Source organism: Theropithecus gelada, chromosome 9 (genome assembly GCF_003255815.1).
Source record: "Theropithecus gelada isolate Dixy chromosome 9, Tgel_1.0, whole genome shotgun sequence".
Taxonomy (NCBI): Eukaryota; Metazoa; Chordata; class Mammalia; order Primates; family Cercopithecidae; genus Theropithecus; species Theropithecus gelada.
The window spans coordinates 130,111,987-130,129,867 of record NC_037677.1 but is presented as its reverse complement, the minus strand read 5'-3'; positions in this window follow the sequence as shown (position 1 = coordinate 130,129,867).

Sequence of the window (17,881 nt, the reverse complement as noted above, 5' to 3'; positions counted from 1 at the left end):
AAAAGTCAGGAAACAACAGGTGCTGGAGAGGATGTGGAGAAATAGGAACACTTTTACACTGTTGGTGGGATTGTAAACTAGTTCAACCATTATGGAAAACAGTATGGCGATTCCTCAAGGATCTAGAACTAGATGTACCATATGACCCAGCCATCCCATTACTGGGTATATACCCAAAGTATTATAAATAATGCTGCTATAAAGACACATGCACACGTATGTTTATTGCAGCACTATTCACAATAGCAAAGACTTGGAATCAACCCAAATGTCCATCAGTGACAGATTGGATTAAGAAAATGTGGCACATATACACCATGGAATACTATGCAGCCATAAAAAAGGATGAGTTTGTGTCCTTTGTAGGGACATGGATGCAGCTGGAAACCATCATTCTTAGCAAACTATCACAAGAACAGAAAACCAAACACCGCATGTTCTCACTCATAGGTGGGAACTGAACAATGAGATCACTTGGACTCAGGAAGAGGAACATCACATACCGGGGCCTATCATGGGGAGGGGGGAGGGGGGAGGGATTGCACTGGGAGTTATACCTGATGTAAATGACGAGTTGATGGGTGCAGCACACCAACATGGCACAAGTATACATATGTAACAAACCTGCACGTTATGCACATGTACCCTACAACTTAAAGTATAATAATAATAAATAAATTAAAATAAAATAAAATAAAATAAAAAAGAAAAAAGAAAGCAGTCTGAGAGAGAGGGTTAGGGTTTGCCACCAGAGATCTCGTCCCATAGTCTTTAACAGTGTGTTCATGTTGCTTCCAATATTCTCTTCATGATGATACGGGTATTCTCTGAGATGGCACAGGCTTTCTCCACAGCTCTTATCTTTTATTCATGAGCCCTCACCAGAATTGCCTTTAATGTCCACGTACCTACCAATAGTCCCTTCACGGAAATCTAGGCTTTTTCCACCATGTATCTCAAAATTCATCCAGCCTCTGCTCACTGCCCAGTTCCAAAGCTGGTCCTTACCATTAGGTATGTTTCACAGCAGAACTCCAGTGTCAGTAACAAAATCTGCATTAGTCAGGCATTAGTCAGGGTTCTCCAGAGAAACAGAACCAACAGAGAGGTGTGTGTGTGTGTGTGTGTGTGTGTGTGTGTGTAAACATTATAAGGAATTGGCTCATGCACTCATGGAGACTGATAAGCTGAAGACCCAAGAGAGCTGACGGTGTGGTTTGATCCACAAGCCTGAAAACCAGGTGAGCTAATGGTGTGGTTTCTACATGAAGGTCAGCAGGTCCAAGACCCAGGAGGAGCTGATATTTCTGTTCAAGTCTCAAGGCAGGAAAAAAAACAATGTCCCAGCTCAAAGGCAGGCAGGAGGAATTCCCTCCAATTTGGGAAAGGGTACGTTTTTGTTCTATTTAGACCCTTGTCTGATTGGATGAGGCCCACCTTCAGTGGGGAGGGCAATCTGCTTCACCCAGTCTATCAATTTAGATGTTAAGCTCATCCAAAAACACCTTCATAGAAACACTCAGAATAGTGTTTGACCAAGTATCTGATACCCCATGGGCTAGTGAAATTGACACATGAAATTAACCATCGCAGCAGAACTGTTAGAAAGACTTTTAAAAAATAGTTATAAGATCAAATGCTGACAAGGAGGTTGAGAATCGCTAAGTCATTCACTCATCGCTGGTGGGAATGCAAAATGGTACAGCCATATTCACTCCTGAAAACAGTTTGGCTATTCTTTTTAAAGCTAAAACTAGACTCACCCTATGACCCAGGTATTGCACAATTGGGCTTTTATTCCAATGAAATGAAAACTTGTTTTCATTCATGCAAAAACTCTGCCTAGCAGCTTTATGCACAATGCCCAGAAACTGGAAACTACTTAAATGTTCTTCAGTGGGCACAGGAGTAAATAAACTGTGGTACATCCTCACCATGGAACACTACTCAGTAATAAAAGGGAATAAACTGTTAATACATGTGACAATTTGAATGAACCTAAGGAAACTATGTTGAATGGGCGGGAAAGCCCATTTTAAAAGGATGTGTACTTCATGAATCCATTTATATAACATTTTTAAATAACACAATGACAGAGATGGAGAACATATTAGTGGTTTCCTTGGATTAGGTGTGAATGTAAAGAGGTAGCATGAGGAGAGGTCTGAACATGATGATATAGTTAAATAACTTGATTCTCATGCTGATTATATGAAGCTATACATGTTAAAATCACAAGTTATACCCACATACAGAATGCATACATAAATAGAGAAACCTGAAAAAGCTCCATGGGTGGTATCAATGTTGATTTCCTGGTTTTCCATTGCATATAGTGATACAAGATGCTAAGACTGGAGAAGGATAGATAAAATATACCTGGGAATTCCCTCTATATTTCATTGCAACTTCCAATGACTCTACAATCTTCCAAAATATATTAAAAAACAAAAAAGAGGACCCAACTATATGCTGTCTAAAGACATCCACTTTAAGTATAATGACATACATCAAAATGTAAGAATAAAAAAAGATAAACCATGAGATACTAACAAAAAATGTGGGCTAGTTGTATTAAGTCAAATAAAGCAGAACTTAGAAAATATTACAAGAGATAAAAAATACTACGAGATAAAAGAGGGCATTACATATAATAAAAGAGCCAATTTACCAAGAAGATATCACAACCCTTAAATGTGTAGGCACCTGTCATTAACAGAGTTTCAAAATACATGAAAAAAAAAAAAAATGGCTGGGCGCCGTGGCTCACACCTGTAATCCCAGAACTTTAGGAGGCCAAGGTGGGTGGATCATTTGAGGTCAGATGTTCAAGATTAGCCTGGCCAACATGGTGAAACCCTGTCTCTACTAAAAATATAAAAATTAGCCTGGCGTGGTGGTGCATGCCTGTAATCCCAGCTACTCAGGAGGCTGAGGCAGGAGAATCACTTGAACCCAGGAGGTGGAGGTTGCAGTGAGCCGAGATGGGGCCACTGCACTCCAGCCTGTGCCACAGAAAGAGACTCTGTCTCAACAAAACAAAACAAAACTGATAACTCAAAGGAGAAATATTCAAAACCACAATTACATTCGGGGAATTTAACAGTCCTGCCTCAGTAACCAATAGAACAAGTGTATAGAGAAACAGCTAGAATATGGAAGACCTGACCAACACAATCACTCATTTGGACTTATTTGGTCAAATCTTTAATTAACAACATCAGACTATGCTTTATTTCAAGTGTGCATGAAACATTCACCAGTATAGAACATACTCTAGGTCACAAAACAAATCTTAACAAAAGTTAAAAAACAAATAGAAATATAAATTCTATAAAGTGCATTCTCCAGTCCTATCAGAATTAAATTCAATAACAGAAAGATGTCTGATGAATCCCCCAAATATTTGAAAATTAAACCACTCACCTCTAAATAATCCATGGGTCAAAAGTGAAATGTCAGGGAAAATCAGAAAACCTTTTAAACTAAGTAAAAATGGAAACACAGTATATCAAAATGTGTGTGATACAGATTAAGCAGGATTAGAAAATTTATAGCATAAAAGAATTATATTCAAAACCAAGAAAATTCTCAAATCAATAATTTTCTTCCTTTAAACAACTAGAGAAACAAGAGAAAGTAGAAGGAAGTAGATAATAAATATAAGAGTAGAGATTTGCAAAACTGAAAACGGTAGAATAGAGAAAATTGATGAAACTGATAATCAGTTCTTAAGGAAGATCAACAAAGTGGACACACCTTTAGCAAGAATGTTGAACAGAGGAAAAAAAAAGAGAGAAGACACAAGTTACCAACATCAGGAATTAAGGAGATGAAATCATTTTAAAGTCTATAGACACTTAAAGATAATAAGGAAATACTAGGAACAACTCTATGCCCATAAATTTGACAACTTGGAAGAAATAGACCAATTTCTTAAAAGACACAAACTACCGGTCGGGTGCAGTGGCTCAAGCCTGTAATCCCAGCACTTTGGGAGGCCGAGACGGGCGGATCACGAGGTCAGGAGATCGAGACCGTCCTGGCTAACACAGTGAAACCCCGTCTCTACTAAAAGATGCAAAAAACTAGCCGGGCGATGTGGCGGGCGCCTGTAGTCCCAGCTACTCGGGAGGCTGAGGCAGGAGAATGGCGTAAACCCAGGAGGCAAAGCTTGCAGTGAGCTGAGATCCGGCCACTGCACTCCAGCCTGGGCGACAGAGCCAGACTCCGTCTCAAAAAAAAAAAAAAGACACAAACTACCAAAAGTCACAAAGAAAAACCATATTTCCTGAATAGTCCTATAGCTATTACAAAATTTGAATTCTTAGCTAAAATCCTTCCAAAAATAAAAACTCCCAGCCCACATTTTTTCACTGATTACTTCTAATCACATATTTAAGAAGGAAACACCAATTTCATACAATCTCTTCCAGGAAATATGAAAAGATACAATAATTCTTACCTCATTTTATGAGCCATCATTACTCTAATACTAAAACCAGACAAAAATATTACAAGAAAAAAATTACAAATATTATCCCTGATGAACAAAGATGTAAGAATCTTTGACAAAATATTAGCAAATGAAGTCCAGTAGTATCTTAAGAAATAACACAGGAATGATGGCAACGTTCTAAAACTGGATTGAGGTAATAGACACATAACTCAATAAATTTACTTTAAAAATCATTGAATTGGACACTAAAAATGGATGAGTTTTATTGCATGTAACTTATACTGCAGTAAGTCTGCTTTCAAATAAATAAACAAGATGATACAATACTACCAAGTGGGACTTATCCCAGGAATGAAAGGCCATGCGACAATTGAAAATGAATAAATATAATTCACTACACTAGCACAGTAAAAAAGAAAAGCCATGTGACCATCTCAAGAGATGTGGGGAAAGCATTTGACAAAGTTCACCAATTGACTTATGATAAAAAAAACCGTCAGCAACCTAGGAACAGAAGGGAACTAACTTAATCTGACAAAGAGCAACTACAAAAATCTGCAGCCAACATCTCACCTGACGGTGGAAGATTAAATGTTTCCTACCTAAAATAAGGAACAAGGCAAGAAGAGCCACTCTCATCTCTCATTTTCAAAATTGTAATGGAAGTCCTAAACAGTACCAAAGAGGGAGAAAAAAATTAAAACAGATTGGAAAGGAAGGAATAAAACATTTTATTCCCAGACCAAATAATTAAGTAGGAAATCTCAAGGAATCTACAGAAAAACTCCCAGAATTAATAAGTGACTTTAGTAAGCTCACAGAATACAAGACCAAAACACAAAAAGCCATTTTATTTCTATATACCAGCAATGAACAATTGCTTTAAGTGCCATTTACAATAGCACTTAAACACGAACTACTGAGGGATAACTCTAACAACATATGTGCAAGATCTGTATGTGGAAATCTATAAAGCCCTGATAAAATAAATTTTAAAAATCCAAATAAATAAGATACACCAGGTTCACTGATTGGACAACTATGGAAGACACAGATAGTTCAGATGCTTATTGTCCCCAAACTTGTCTGCAGACATAATGCAATCCCAACCAAAATTCTAGTAGGATTTTTCACAGATACCAATGACTGATTCTAAAATTTCTATGGAATGGCAAAGGAACTAGGATATCCTAAATAAATCTGAATAAGAATAGCAAAGTTAAAGAGCTTGCACTGCCTGATTTCGAGACTTACCATAAAGCTGCAGCACTGAGGCCTGTCTACTGGCAAATGAATGAACATGTAAGTGAATGAAACATGCAAAGTCCAGAAATAGACCCACACAACTATAGTATATTGATTTTTTTTAAGATGCAAAACTGGTTCACTGGAAAAATGATAGTCTTTTCAACAAACGGTGTTGGAAAAACTGTATGTCTGTACGCAAATAAAACTTGATTCATAAATCACATTTTACACAAAAATTAACACAAAAAATGATTGAACTTTTAGAAGAAAATACTAGAGAAATATCTGTGACCATGCATTAGGCAAACACTTGTTAGGTAAGACACCAAAGCATAATCTATAAGAAAAAATTGACAAATTATGGTATGTAATTTATACTGCAATAAATCTATTTTTAAATAAATAAATAAATAATACATTATGACCAAGTGGGATTTATCCCAAGAATAAAAGTCTGTACAACAATTAAAAATGAGTCAAAAAAATCAGCCAGGCGTAGTGGCTCACACTTGTAATCCCAGCACTTTGGGAGGCTGGGGCAGGCAGATCACTTAGGCCAGGAGTTCGAGACCAGCTTGGCCAACATGGCAAAATCCCATCTCCACTAAAAATACAAAATTAGCTGGGTGTGGTGGCATACACCTGTAATCCCAGCTACTCGGGAGGCCGAGGCAGGAGATCATTTGAACCAGGGAGGCAGAGGTTACAGTAAGTGGAGATCACAACACTGCACTCCAGCCTGGGTGACCAAGTGAGACTCTGTCCCGAAAAAAAAGGAAAGAAAAGAAAATGAATCCAAATCCAAATTAACTGTATCAAAATCTAAAACTTTTGTTCTACAAAGGAAGCTCTCAATGTGAATAAAAAGACAAACCGGCCAGGCGCAGTGGCTCACGCCTGTAATCCCAGCTCTTTGGGAGGCCAAGGTGGGCAGATAACGAAGTGAAGAGTTCAAGACTAGCCTCATCAACATAGTGAAACCCCATCTCTACTAAAAATACAAAAAAATTAGCCAGGTGCGGTGGCACACGCCTATAATCCCAGCTACTCAAGAGGCTGAAACAGGAGAATCGCCTGAACTCTGGAGGCAGAGGTTGCAGTGAGCCGAGGTCACGCCACTGCACTCCACCCTGGGCAACAGAGCGAGACTCCATCTCAAAAAAAAGGCAAACCACAGAGAGAAAACATCTGGAAATTACACATCTGACAAAATACTGCCTAAAGAACCCTCAACACTCAATGAGAAAACAAACCCAAAAGAAAAATGGGCAAAAAATTTAAACAGACACTTGACTGAAGAAGACACACAGACAGCAAATAAACACATGAAAAGATGTCCAACATTGTTAGCCTTTGGGGAAATGCCAATTAAAACAACTACACATCTATTCAAATGCAAAACAAAAAAACCTGATGATACCAAGTGGTAACATGCACACAGAACAACTGGAACACTCATATATTAACAGTGGAAATGAAAAACTTGTCCAGCCACTGTGGAAAACAGCTTGGCAGTGTCTCAGAACATTGAAAGTCCACCACCATATGTCCCAGGAATCCCATACCTCAAGACAAATGAAAACTTACATTCACACAGAAACTTATACGCAAATGTTTATAACAGCTTTATCCATAATCACCAAAAACTGAAACAAAACACTCCAAATGTCCTTCACTGGTGAGTCAGTAAACAAAGGGCATGCATTTAATGGCAATTTTTCCATTATACATAAAAGGAGCCAGTCTCAAAAGGCTATGTGCAGAAAAAGTCCATGTATGCGACTTCTGGCAAAGGCAAACCGCCAGGATGGAGAACAGAGCTGAGGCTGCCAGTGTGGCGGCAAGGAGCAGGCGGTGAGGTTGGTCTGCATCTTGATTGGGAGAAGATTACACGACTCTGCCTTTGTCAAAAGTCCTACAACTGGACACCAAAAAGAGTGAATTTTACTGACTCTAAATTTTAAAAATATTTTTAAACACCCAAAAAAGTTATTAACACAACTTTGTCAACACTGGTTTTTATCTTCACTTTAGATGAGTGGCACGGCTTTGCACGGTTCTTGGCTCTCTTTTCTGATCACGGACGAGTATTTCTGTGTGGGGGGCGAGCAGCTGGGTCCTTCTCTCCCTCTGCTCAGATGTCATGAGCACACATCCCCTGCCTCTGGCACCTGGACCACCTATAACCAAGTTTTTACTAGCATCGTCTTTCTATTTTGGCTTTAGTTGTGTACTTTTTTCATCACTGAACATTTTTGAAGTTTTTCTCTAGTCAAAGGTGTTGACATTTTTGTGGCTTTCATAATTCTGAAATTAAGAAAATCATCACTCCTCTACATAAGTTTTATATTTTCTACTGACTTTTCTAATATTTTCTTTTCGTATCTAGACATTTGATTCACTAGGCACTTTTCTGCAGTAAGGTATAGGATCAGAGTAGATTCTTCCAAATGTAAACTCACTAACAACAGTGTTTATCAACCTCCATGCCTCTCTGTCTTGGGCTCATGTTGTCATGGCAGAAATAACTGTGCACATTTCTGGTCTCTGTGCTCAGGGCTAATACTGTGCCAGACACATGGAGCAGGCCACCAAGAAACTCGCTGGCTCACTCAGCCCAGTGTGACAGCACAACTCCAGCATTTAATGCAGAACTGAGTGGCAGATAACTGCAGCCAGGCAGGAAAGGTGCCTTTGCGAATTCTGGGTCCAGCTAGTTCTGGACTGATGTCTTGCACACACACACACACACACACAGACACACACACACACACGGCAGGCAGGTATGTATCATGCCTGGAGTCACCACCACTCCAGGATGGTTTCCCTTGAGCCCCTGAGACCAGAGCCCTCTCAGAGCCACTGTTCCCTTCGCTGAGGTCTGCATCGCTGGGTCCGTACTCATCGGGAGAACCCCTAGACCCACTTTTCCTGGAGCTGTGGGGGTGCTGCAGGAAGATGTTACCAAAATGCCAAGGGTCTGGTCTAGGACCTGTTGCTTGCTGCACAGAAAGCCAGTCAGTGAGACAACAGGCTTTAATCAGGGGCTGCAGCCAAGGGGATGGGAGGTCAGTGTCAAATCCATCTCTTCAACCAACCAAAATGAGGAACTTCTCTAGCAGGGAAGAGATGTAACGATGTGTAAGAAAACAGGAATGAAGGGAGGGGTGAGGAAGAGGAGTCGGTCAGCAGGCAGCCAGTGGTCAGTTAGGCAGTCATGAGGGGCGAGGGGCCCAGAGTCTCACTGTCCAAGTGCAGTGATCTGGGGAACTTCAGCTCCTTGATGCTATCTAGGGGCCTGATGGTCGGTTTCCTGAGAAAGGAACTCAGATGAGACAAATGTAAGTTTCTCAAGTTTAAGACTAGGAGGGTCAGTTTCTATGTGTATTCAAAAGAAAACATAAACATCAATTCTATGGGACAATGAGGCCAGTTTCAAAGCGACTCCACGCTGGCCCCAACAATGTGCTGTCTTGTGTTGCTGAGAGACACACAGGACACTCCCGGAAAACAAGTGCTGCCTAAGCCTCCAGGGCCTCTGAGGTGGCCAAGCCACTGCCTTACCCCGACTGTCCCTGCACCTTGTGGGCAGGTGGACTTTGGGCCACCTCTGTCATCGACGGTCCCGACTCAGCAAGCCCATTCCCCTCGCATCTCACAGAGGCTGTTCCTCCCGTGGCCAAGAAGGTTTTAAGTGAGCACTGACTCTTGCAGCCTCTACAAGGGTGAGCTTTCTTTCTGTCAGGGTGAGTAGAGACGAACGGGAAGGCAGGTGGCCAGGAGTCACCCAAGCATCCCCTTTCACCGTACATAACACAATGGCTAGGTGGGGGTGTCCTCCTGCAGCCAGGGTGTGAGCCCCTTGGCCCCTCCAAGGCAGCAGCGTCCAGCCACGTGGAGCAGAGGATGCAGGAAGGGCCCTTGTCTGTCTAGTCCCATGCAGTGGGGAAGAGGCTCCAAACCTGGAGGAAACTAGTTCCTGGGCCTCTGGACACTTCCATCAGAGCCAGGCCAGACCAGGGCCCACATGGCCCCAGCTCCAGGATGCCACAGACACGCTTGCCCAGCAGGTTCCACGCACTGCAGAGGTGCAGGTGTCACACAGCAGGGCTGGGTGAGACTGGAATAAACCTACAGTGTCCAAGGACAGCCCTGGTGCCCTCTGGGCAGTCCCAGTGCAACCCACCAGGCAGGGCAGCCACCGGGAGCATGTGGGGCGCCATCCACCCCAGGGGCAACCACTGAGGCCCTGCCCAGGAGAGGGCCAGGCCTTGGGGCTGGAAGCAGGAGGCTCAGAGGGATCTCTCCCTGGGGCTGCTTCTTGCCTGTGAAAGTGAGAGCAGGCCCCCCAGCAGGCTCAGGGAAGATATGGGCCCTTTGGGTGTCCAGGAGGCAGGGCCCTTGCCCAGTACCTACTGTGAACATTCTCCAGTCTGTCTCCCTCAGGGTTTCAGGGTGCTGCATTTTAGAACAGCGTTCCCTTTTCCTGCAGTAGATGAGTAAGCAAATCACAGTGAACAAGGGCCATCTAAAACAATAATACTTATGTATTGCGGGGTTTCAAATACCTAGAGCATGAAAATGTGTGATTTAAAAACATGTGATAAAATAGCTAGAAAAGAAGAACCACAATGTTCCCAACACAAAAAAAAGATGAACGGTTGAGGGGATGGATACCTCATTGCCCTGATTTGATAACGGCACACTGGATACATGGACCAAAATATCACATGTGGCCTCCAAGTGTATACAACTGTGATATATCAATAAATATAAACACATTTAAAATTTTTAACTGTGGTAACAGTGGAATGTAAGTCAGGGCCGAGTAATGGAGGGAATGTGTCCCAGGACAGCAGAGAGGCGGCCAGGGCAGGTGAAACACGGAGAAGGCGACGAAGACGGACCCTCACCCAGCATAGCAGCAACTTTGTTAACATCAGACTAGCTAGATGCTCCAATTAGATACAGCTTGGGTAGCTGGTAATTTGTATCAACACTAATACGCGAAGTAATTTAAAAGCATTACTAGGGATAAAAGAATTATTTTATAATAATAAAACGGTTCAATTCTCTAAGAGATAATTATATTGTTACAAGCACATAAGAGAATGACCTAAAAATGTGTTTGTGTGCTTGTGTGTGCTTGTGTGTGTTTGTGTGTTTGTGGGTGTGTTTATGTTTGGGTGTGTTTGTGTGTTCATGTGTATGTGTGTGTGTTTGTGTGTGTGTTAAAAACTGACAGAAACACGAGGTGTTCATAGTGGGAGATTTTAACACATCTATCAGCAAGTTACACAGCAAGCACAGAAAAATCAGCAGCTACTCAAAAGATTTGAACAAAGCAATTACGAACAAGTAACGTTTGTGGACACTGGATCCAGCACCTGCAGATACACATTCATTTCAAATTCATGCAGACGTTAATAAAGCACCACAGCAATGCGTCATCACGCCAGAGTCTCAAACTGTCAGGCTTTGAAATCATACAGAATATAGCCTCTGACTACGATGCAATTAAGTGAGAAATCAACAACAGACAACAAGAAAACTCCCATGTGCCTGGAAATACAGAAACATAAATACCTCACAAAGCGTTTCTTAAATTGAGGTATAATTTATCTTAAACCCAATGCACAATAAGTATACAATTTGTCAATTGCTTTCCTTTTCATCTTTTCTTTAAGCAAACTTGGACTTCCTGAGGTTGTGAGGGTATTCTCCCACATTTTCTGCTAGATACTCTCTCGTTTCAGCCTGTCCATTAAGGTCCAGGATCCATCTCAAATCATTTTTGTGCACGGTGTGAGGTGGATGCCAGGGTTTTTGCTTTTCGCAAGTGGATATCTAACACAGTGTGCCTGAGTCTTTCCTTTCCCCTGCTAAGACGCCTTTGCTCTCTGGCTGAAGATCAGCTGGGTGTCCTGCACGCGTTTATCGACAGACCTCTGTTTGCTCCATTCGTGTACTTGTCCATCTTTACACATACACATTGTCATTGCTTGTGTAGCTGTATGATAAATGTTAAAATTAAATATTCTAAGTCTTGACATTTTGTTCTTTTTCAAGATTTTTGTGTGGCCATTCTAGGTTCCTTGTATGTCCACGTAAATCTTAGATTCAACATGAATAAGTATTGAATTTTGTCACATGGATTTCCTGCATCGATTGTGATGATGTTGAATTCTTTCCTAGGCAAAGCCAAGAACCCTCCTGGGCTAAGCCCCAGTTTTGGGGCTTGCCTGTCCTGCATCAATACCACCAAAAATATGAAATACTTAGAGATACATGAACAAAACATACGAAAGATCTATCTATACACCAAAAGCTACAGATACCTGCTGAGACTAAGATGCACCATGTTCATGGACCAGAAGAACTGGTATTGTTAATGGGTCAGTTCTCGTAAGACTGATCTACAGATTAAATTCAGTGACAATCAAAACCCCACAAGTTTTTTTGTGGAAGTTGACAAACTTATTCTAAAATTCATGTGGAAATTCAAAAGATCTAAAATAGCCAAAGCAACTTTGAAAAAGAATAGCAAATTTGGAGGATTGATACCACAAGATTTAAAGACTTATAAAGCCACAGTTATAAAGAAAATGCGGCACTGGTGTCAAGATAAACAAACAGAATAATGGAACTAAATAGAGACACCAGAAATTGACTCAGAAAAATACGGACAACTGATTTTTGTGAAAGGGACAAAGACAATTCAATAGAGAAAAAAGAACTTTGAGCTGTACCTCATACCATAAGCAAAAATGAACTCAAAATACATCATGGACATAAATAAAAACTCTTAAAATTATACAACTTCTAGAAGAAAATATGGGAAAAAAATCTTGGATTATGCAAAGATTTTTTGAATGTAACTTGAATATAAAATACAAATTATAGATGGATTGTACTTCATCAAAATGAAAATCTCCTCCTAAAATACATTAAGAAAACAAAAAGATAAGCCATAGACTGGGAAAAAAATGCACATTATGTATCTAATAAAGGACTTATATTCAGAAAATAAAATGAAAGCTCATGCTCAAGAATAAGGAAACAAATAACCCAATAAAATAACAGGCAAAATATTTGAGCTTCACCAAAGATGACACATGAATGGCAACTAGGCAAGGATCATTAGGCTTTAGGGAAATGCAAATTAAAACCACTGCACTTCTAGTACAGTGGCTACATTAAAACATGGACCACACCAGTTGTTGGAGAGGATGTGGAGAATCTCGAACTCAAAATCATAAATCCACTTTGGAAAATGGTTTGGAGGTTTCCTAAGTAGCTACACATGCACCTACCATATGATCTAGCCATTGTACTCCTAGGAATTCACCCAAGGAAATTAAGACAACTGCGTGTAAAAAGACTTGTACATGAAGGTTCACAACGGCATTATTGACAACAGCTCCCAACTGAAACAACCCACAAGCCCACCAGCAGGCAAATGGATTACACAGACTGTGGGGCATCCATATGATGGAACGCACCTCAGGAACGGCAAGGAACGAGCAAGCAATACAACAGGAACATGGATGAGTCTCAAAACACTGTCGTGAAAGCCAGAAGAAAGAGGGTGCAGGCGACGATTCTGTGACTATAAATTCCAGACAGCGCAGACTGACCTGTGGTGACAGAGGCACATCAGCGGTTGCGGGAGATGGGGTGTGGGGAGGGGCAGGAAGGAGGGTAAAAGTGGGGCAGGAAGTGGAAGCTGTGATGAGACATTCACTGCCTGGATTGTGTGATGGCTTCACTGGCGTGTGCATGTCAGAACTCATCAGATGGTCCACTTTAAATACACCAGTTTATTGTACATTGATCATACCTCAATAAAGCTCTTTTTATTATTTTTTATTTTCTTTCAATAAAGCTGTTTCTAAAGAAAGAAAAAGTTCCCACAGAGAAAACTCCAGACACAGGACCCACTGAATCAGCAATGCGTGCAAAGCACACCACTGACGCCAAAGCTGGTTTTTTCCAGGACTGCAAAGTTGCATTTAGAAAAAAGTTAACACTAGAAAATCAGTCACTGTAATTTGCCACACTGAAACACTAAGGGAGAACAATCATATTGTCATCTTAAGAGACGTAAAATTTTTAATATACAATTCAGGATCCATTTCTGATAATAAAGTGTTTGCAAACTAGAAATAGGAGGGAACTTCCTTAATCTGAAAACAAGAACATAGAAACGCAGCTCACAGCAGCGTCCCCGTCCCAGCTCTCACCACCCCACCCGCGGCCCACTTTGCCCTGGGGGCCAAACCCAGTGCAGAAAGATGAAAAGGAAAAGGCACGATGCTTGGAGAATGAAAGTGAAGACCAGCAGGACTCACAGACACGCCGCTGGGAATGCCAAGACCCACGGGAACCGCAGATCACTTAGCCACACGGGAAAGTTTAGCGAGTTTACTGAACATAGACAAAAGTCACTTGTTTTTCTATATATAAGCAATGAACAGAAAATGACTTTTTAAAAATAGCTACCACGTATAAAGGCAACAAAACTACCAACGATCTAGGAATTAATCTAGTGAAAGACGTGGAAGGCGTTAATGCAGAAAGCTGAGAGGCGTCACAGGAAGATCTAAGTAAACGCGGAAACGCACCACGTTTCTGGGTTGGAAGCTTTCCTGTTGCAAAGATGTGAAATTTCTCAAGGTCTCCGCTGCAGATTCCGCCTCAGATTCTATCAGATAAGGAAACGCTGGCTGCATCTTTCAAGAGGGAACCTGAGACCAGAAGAGACAGATGTGCACCTCAAGCCCCACGGCTGCTGAATGGCAGCTTTTAGAGGAAGCTGGTGGTCACAAGTCACAGGAGCCGTGGGCAGTGAGAGGCCCAGATCACCAGGGAGATGGCAGCATCAAGGATGGGGGCCATGCAAAGGTGAGGGCTTTGGCCACACTGGGTCTGACCTCGCTAAGATCTGACCCAAAACTTCCTGGTGCACAGCTTCACGCCACCCCCGACGGACACCCAAAGCCCCAGAGCGAGCTCGTCCATGGGGGACCAGCACAGGGGCTGCACCGCAGAGACTCCTGACCCCTCCCAATCCACAGGTCCAAGGTCACAAAGCAAGGGTGGGTCTGGAATTTGAATTCCAGCCCCTGTCCCAGAGCCCACACTCTGAAGAGCTCTGCTGCCTCCCATAGTCTTTTCAGGACAAAACTGCACATTTCTGCTGGCCTCACATAGGCACTGAGCCGGCTGGGGAGAGAAAGGCACAGAGGGTCTGGGCAGCCCAGGCGCAGAGGCAGGAGACGCAGTGGACGAGCAGTGCAGGGTGAGGGTGGGGGCCGAGGCTGGGGGCTGCCCTCCCAAGTCCATCCTGCAGGGTTCTTGGTCCAGGGACCTCCTTGGGGAGTGGCAGGGTGGGCAGAGCTGCTCCCCCTCATAGCATCTACTAGCTGGCCAGCCTCAGAGGCCGCCATGGCCCAGGGCTGGAGGAGCCCTCCACACACACCACCCGCCATGCCCCAAGCTCAGCTCTGTGGTGCTTCGTCATCAGCCATTCCTGGCCCAAATGCGTTCACAAAATTACGCAGCTTGTTTATCAAACTGGCTGAGCTTCACCTTGAGGTTAAGTGGAGGATGCATGGAGGGCTTTCCAGAGGCACATACGGTGCAGATAAGCAGGAAAAGCCCAACCACACTACACACAAACAGATTTACTTTAAAACGGGGTGGGGAGAGAGGAGAAACAGGAAAACAGGGTATAGGACTCAGGTGGCCAAGAATGTTACCAAACAAAAACCAAGCTGCTGGGTAACCCACTGCCCACCCATGACCCAGTCTCCATGGACGGCTGGCCCCCAGCTCTGTTGGGAGCCAGTGGGTAAGGGAGGCTGGAATCTGAGCTCACAGCCCCAATGGACCCTGACCCAGACCCCGACGGACGCTGACACAGACCCTGGCAAATGCTGACCCAGACACTGATGGATGCTGACCCAGGCCCCGATGGACCCCAACCTGGACCCCGATGGACCCTGACCCAGGCCCTGACGAACACTGACCCAGGCACTCATGGACCCCATCCCAGGCACTGGGGGTCCCCACGGGGATTCACACCCCACAGGGATGCCCCACCCTTAGGCCCCTCACTGCATCCTTCCCTAACTGGCCCCCAGACCATAGCACAAGGAGCCCCTGGAGAGGCTGAGCCGCTCTTCCAGGCAAATATCCTGGTTTCCAGGCACACACAAATTTATCAAAACCCATCACCTCAACACTAAGCACATTACTGTGTAAACTTTGCCTCCACAAAGAAATTTAGAAAGGGCTAAAGAATCCCTACAAATCACTTACTAAAAGATGACACCATTGGGAGCAATGTGGAAAAGACACACAGAAGCAGAAACACGCATTGATACCAAACCTGTGGGACAAGCAGGAACATACGAGTCACCAACACAATGAGACGCTGCTTCTTACCCACTAAAGTGGCCAAGACTGAGAATTCCACGACACCACCTGCTGGAGAGGGTGGGAGATCCACAGGAGCTGTGAAACCACATTGGGAAAAGAAGTTGGTATTTTCTTAGAAAGTTTTGAGTAAAGTTTGACCTCAGCACTCCCATTCTTACGGGTGGATTACAAGAGAAATATTCACACACGACAACCAGGAACCTGGCACAGGAACGTCACCCAGTGCCATTCGCAATGACAGAGGACTGGGGATCGTTCCAGGTGTCGGTGAACAAAGAATGTGTTATGACTTGGGGTGTAGTCACACCATGGAATATTACACAGGTGTCCAAGTGAGCGGAGTGCAGCTGCTGAGAAGAGGGAGAGCCTTGACACCAAAGAGCAAGACCTAGAGGACAGCGCACAGCCCAGCGCTCTGGGTTATGAAGCTTGAATCCCAGCAAAGCTCCGCCTGTATTTCAGGTCATCAACGTGCTTTCAAGAAAGCCGCCAGAGAATCCCAAGGAATGCTACCTCTGAGAGTGGGAGAGGGGAGGAGCTAAGCTCATTGGTTAGTAACTGTCTATGTCCTGTGCTGAGGGAGGTTTATGTGCTCTTTGTATTATTTTATAAATAGATGAATAAATGCCATGCATCGAAAAAGAAATAAAATGAAATAGGTGTTCCGAAGGCAGCCTGTTGGGTAGCATCCAGCAGCCCCCAACCTCAAGGGAAGGGCCTTGAGTCTGCGACCTGTCCCGGGTTGGCGTCCCCAGGGTCAGGTCACCGGGACGGAAGGTTGCATGGAAAGCCCTATTTGCCGCTGAGCAGAGTGTGGGGAGGCCTCCCAGCTCGGCGGGTCCCTCCATGGGCCTGCAGAGCACCTTACAAATCGCTCTGGGAGTCCCACCAGAGCGACAATTTGCAATGAGAGACTTCCAGCATGGGGAGCAGATACGGGGTGAGGAGGGCAAGGTCACAAAGGAGCAAATAAGAAACACCAGCGGGGGCGGGTAGAGACGGGGCTGGGGGAGACGCACCTGCGAGGGAGGTGGGTCCTGTTGGTGACCTTGGGCTCCACGCAAAGGCCTGGGGAAGGCTGCGAGGACTGCACCCAGGGCCACGGCACTGAGCCTCGAGCTGCCTCACTGGCGGTTCCATGTCGCCCGGGACGCTGGCGGGCTGGGGACGGTCCTCAGAGCACCGGTGAGGAGGGGATGGTAGAAGGCTGGGTCAACGGTCACCGGGGAATTTCACTTATCCATGGGGACCCCGCCACTGTCCGGGCGCAGACAGACCCAGAGGCACAGTGCGAGGTAGGGGTCTGGGCCTCATCTCCCCAGAGAGGGGAGGGACCTCCCAGAGGAGCTTCTGTGCAGGCCTGCGGAGCTCCTTCTTCCACCACTGTCCCAGCTCACCCTCCACCCCCCACCTGCCCTCAGACACCCAAATGCAGGCAGGTCCGGGAAACAAAACCCCATGCCACACAGACCCATTGGAGGCTTTGAGTGGATGGCTCCCACCCTTCCCTTGTGCACCCCTTTGCTGGCTCAGAAAGTACAAGATAAAGATGTCAGGGCCTAAAACGTGGGGAGAAGTCTCCCTCACCTCTGCAAAACCCCTGGAAGCTTTGTTCACCCTATAGGGTGCCCCTGGCCCCTGGGGGCCAGCAGGGTTGAGCTCCAGGAAGGGCTCCAGGGCACATAGCCCCTGAGATAGCACATCAGGAAGAATGGGTCTTCCCTTGCGCTG